The following is a 5,198-nucleotide window of genomic DNA, read 5'->3' as shown; positions in this document are numbered from 1 at the left end:
CTCGAAGGGCCGAGCGAACCAACTATGATATCTGAACTTTGTAACATGAATCATAGGCCGATAAGGCCACTGAATAACAATTGTAAGAAGTATATTACGTCAACCAGCAAGCAGAAAAGGCCCAACAACACATATATGCATAACTAGAGCCGACCAGGCCGCAACCAAGAAAGACAACTAGTCAGAAGGCCGGCAAGGCCAAACACAACACCTGTACACTGACTGATAGTCTGTAAGCCTCTAAGAGCACTAATATGCATCAACTGGACAGGACAGGGCCCCGACGTACCCATAGCCATACTCATAATATATATACATGCATGCATTCCTACTCAAGACTCTGACCAACAACTCCGGAGAAATGGAGTGCAACAACCAACCGCTGAACATCTGGTACCCTACTAGCAAAGGTACACCAATCCGTCTACCTGTACTTGTGGGCATGATTACAGCGTCCCTAAACAAAAGGACGTCAGTATGAATAATGTACTGAGTATGTAAGGCATGAATAACAACATAATGAAAGTACGGAAGGAACATAAGATAGGAAAAGTAACTTGTATATCTGATTGCCTCTCAAAGCGAATATCATGCATGCTTAGCTTTTTTAAAAAAAAAAACATTTTCATACATATATAATATAAGTGTTAGCGCTGAGGAACTGTTACACCTCAGAAATTTGGGTTGTCGTACTGTGAGTAGACTAGAGTAAGCATAAGGTTAGCATGGAGCTCTTATGACCATAAAAAGGATATTTGGTAGCATTAAAAGTGTATGCGATAAGAATGTGGAGTTATATGAATTGGTGAGACTAAGTTCGTCAAAGGAAAGTGAAGTATAAGTTGTGTTTGGGAAAGGTTCTGTAACTATCGAGCTAACGATTATTTAGTAAGGTCTTGAGGATGAGTTATAAGGTTCCTTGAATTGTTAATGAAGTGTTAGACAAATGTTAAGAAGGTTCCATAAGGATCGGAGATCAAATGAATTGACGGGAGCATTTTCGGAAAAAAGGTGAGTTATACGACCAACTATACGGTCCGTATAACTTTATACGGTCCGTATAGTGGTCCGTATAATGGTCACAGAATGGACCAATATTTGATGGACTTATACGGTCACTTATATGGACCGTATAAAATTATACGGACCGTATAAGTGTCTGTATAAAATCATTACGGGTCAGATTTTTGCAACTATAAATATAAGTCCCAAGTTCTTATTTTTCATTTCTCACTTCCTCCACACCTCTTGAAGCCTCTAGAATATTCTATACACCATATCAACACAAATTCAAGGGAGATCAAAGATCAAATACCAAAAACTAGTAGAATCAAGTGCAAGGATACTAACTAGGGTTGATGGAAGCTAGAAATTTCCTTGGAAATGAAGTTGGGGTTTTCTCCAAGTGAAGTGTTCTTATCCAAAGCCCATTCCTACATAATCAAAGGTGAGTTTTATATTCATTCCATGTTATTAAGAACATTGAGTGGTTGAAAGACTTGGATGGAAGAAAGTAGAGTATGAAGTTCAAATATGGAAATAGTGGTATGTTTGATTATTAACTTGACTTGAATCATAGTTCTTGATATGTAATGAGTATAATCTTGCTATGGATGATATTAAAGATGTTGTAGAAGCAATATATGTGAATGAATATGATGCTGTGTCATAATTATGGTTATGGATGACTTTGAAAGGGGATTTTAAGAATTAAATAATGTCTAGCTTGATGAAGTTGTTGATTATGATATTGTGGGTGTTGTTATTGAAGTTCGGGAGTTTTTATTATATGAAGGAAGTTGTCGAAACAAAGGAGATGCTGCCCAATTTTCGTTAGCCTTTTAGTCTCTCTAGTCTAGATTTAAGCATGTTCTCAATGAGCTAATTTAGTACGAATTCTCTTGAACGTAGAGTCATGAGCTTGGGAGGAGAGAGTTCAGTGGTCAAGAAGATGTGAAGGTATGTTAAGTCTAGTCCTCTCTCTTTCAAAGGCATGACTCCTATATTATGATTTTCCCTCTATACTTCTATGACCTTCTTACATTCCAAAGTTGAAAGTCTAAGATTATTAAGAGTCCTTCATGAATTAGAAACAAGGTATGTTCTATGATAATGATGGTGATGATGATTCTATTTTTTTCAGAGATTCCGGAGCTTATGAGATGATGCTATTACGAGTTAACAATCTTATTTCATGAATTCATTAATGTTATTTATTGTTGTTGTCTCACCTTATGATATTAGCTCCTTCAAGGTGAGACATAGTGATGATGAATTACGTCACTCCGATATGATTGTAGCTTTGATTAGGCTCACATGCATGCTTATTTTTACATATATGATTATACCGGGCCTAATTGGCCTGGCAGACACCACTATGTTGGGCGTAAGTGAACAGCTTATGGATGATGATAGTTACATCGGGCCTAATTGGTCGGGCAGTCACCACTAGTGGGCAGCGTGAGATGACTATCCCGGATGCGGGATACCCGGATGCGGGCTAGTAATGATATATGACTCAGACAGCTTATATATATATATATATATATACACATGTTGGGAGATTCAGAAATTGGGTTATGACAAGTCCTATGTCGAAAATGATAGTTGTCAGGTTGGGTATGATAGATAGCATTGTGAGTGGTGCTCGGTAGCCAGCTCCGAGTACCCGTCACGGCCCACTAGTTGGGTCGTGACAGGAACGTGCAGCCCAGTCCATAAATGTTAGTGTTGCAGAACGTGCAGCCTGATCCATAAATGTTAGTGCTGCGGAACGTGCAGCCCGATCCACATATCATATCATCCCGCGTCTGGGGCATCCTACATTCGGGGTATCATCATAACCTGCCCACTGCAGTAGTGTGCACAATAGGTGCCGTACTCGACCGACTATATCATGGCTCGGTAATGAAAATAAATACATATATATATGTGCAATGCAAGACTGACCTCAGAAGAGATATCATAAAAAGAGTCGGAGTGACCTGTCGTCGTTACCCTCTGACTATCGTTAATGTCGCTACGTTCTTTATCTTTTCAGTTCAAGAAACAACACGTGGAGAATAGGAGATATGCTTCAATAATGATTTTATAAGTGATAAAGATCGGCTCAACTGAATAAAATGCCATTAGCTCAACCTCAACATGAAGAATAACATAGTGAACAACCTTTTTCCAATCGACAAGAAAGATACGAGGTGCGGGAAAGTACAACTACACAAGCCATATTTAAATCAAGGAAACAAGCTTCAACATTAGGGAGTGAAATCAACTCAACTTTAATGGGAAAAGTACCACGATGAACATTATACTTCTCTCGGTAAACAAGAAGGATAAGGAATGTGAGAAAATATTTCAATGTGAACTATTCATGAGAAGAAGTAAGGTTAATCATTTTGGAATAACCTTGATACATGTTTAATTGAAGACCTCTCAAATGATAACCAAATGGAATATTGAATCATAGAGAGTTATTTTATACAATTCATATAGGAAGTAGAGATTAGCTCATTCATTCTTGGATATGATTGATACAAGTTAACGGGATAACATTTCAAAAAAACACATTTGAATTCTAGCCATGCTAAGAAAAGAAGAGAAAAGCCCTACATACCTCGTCGATGAAGTTATACAGGTTTCTCGAGTCCTCAAATGCTTTACGAATGATCACGTACATCATACGATGAATTTGGGATCAATTCCAAGTTCATAGCTTATGGAAATACTCATTGAGGCATTTCGTCGAACAATTTGCGGGAGTAAGTTGGTAGGATCTTTTGTAGTTCAATTTCTTCATTCAAGACTACTATTTTTATTCTCCCTTACTCCTATTTCTCATTAACATTCCATCCATAACTCCACAACTTCAAAAAATGCATTAAAACCATGTAAACCAGCCCAAACAACCAAGTGTATTCATAAGAGTTTCTTAGAGTTAATAAAGACTTGTCCTATGGGATTTCTCCTCCAATTTCTAGGTTAATTACTTGTAGAAGCTTAAGAGAACCATGAGAAGGGTAGAACATACCTTCAACTTCAAGAATCACTCAAAAACATAGATTACTTCAAGTTGAAGGTTTCTTCCGAAAAGCGAAACAACGAAGAAACGACGATTCTACGATTACCACGTGATTCCTTACGTTAAAGTTACTTGATTAGCCTTTGGATATGCTTATGATTGATGGAGAAATGTTTGAGAGATTATAGGGATTTTTTAGGGTTTGTATCTTAGAGAAAAATGAAGGTCCCAGACGATTTGGGGGTCTTTTATACAAAAGGGAATAAGCTGCCACCGACCATGCACTCTGTCCCGTGGCAGTTTACATCCTTGGACGGAAATGCGAATATCTCTCTACTCTGAGGTCATATCGACAAACGGTAAAATGATATGGAAACTAGACTCATAGACCTTCAATTTGGCAGGTGGATCACCCCATAAATCCGAGTATATTGAGAGAAAAGCTCCGCGACATCTGACCTATATTTCAGTGAAATTTACAAACTTAACTTGCGACGCCCTTTGTCAACTTTCGTATCGCAACTCGTTTGACTTCCAAATTTAATAAGCGACCATTATATGATTAAAATACTTCATATCATTACTTGCTTCGCATGTGAAATACTTCTAATCTCACCCAAAAGTACAAGTTATCGTATTCCCTACTTGCCAACTTTTGACGAAACTCATCCTTCTTTGATTCATTCACCCTCCAAACCTTCCGCCACTTACTTATCTTATTTGTAGACTCTTATAACCATTCATATTAATAAACTCAATCCCTTCTAAACTCAGGATTATTTCTTTTGAACTTGCATCGACTAACTCATGATGCGACTTTAACGTGCGAAAATCCGGGGTGTAACACATTAGCATCCCTTTAAGGTAACAAAATAATATAGCACACTCACAGAGCTGCAATAAGATTTAAATTTTTACAGATTTTGAATTCACCAATTAAATTCTTAAGTGTTTAAGGAATTATTTGCTCTCGGCTTTTCACTTTCCTTCAAGCAACTTCCACCCCACATTAGAAATATTATCTATTCTTAGCCATGAGGTGAAAATCATTATTAAGGAGCATAATACTTCACAACATTTGCAAAGGTCAAACTCACATCAGCAGCAAATCTGTCAACATCGAAGTACACATTGTCATCCAATTTAGCTTTGACGTCCCATATTCATTGATTTTGTCCTT

This window comes from Lycium ferocissimum, unplaced genomic scaffold (genome assembly GCF_029784015.1).
Source record: "Lycium ferocissimum isolate CSIRO_LF1 unplaced genomic scaffold, AGI_CSIRO_Lferr_CH_V1 ctg3470, whole genome shotgun sequence".
NCBI classification, from domain to species: domain Eukaryota; kingdom Viridiplantae; phylum Streptophyta; class Magnoliopsida; order Solanales; family Solanaceae; genus Lycium; species Lycium ferocissimum.
The sequence above is the reverse complement of the archived record's forward strand: the minus strand, read 5'-3'. Positions refer to the sequence as shown.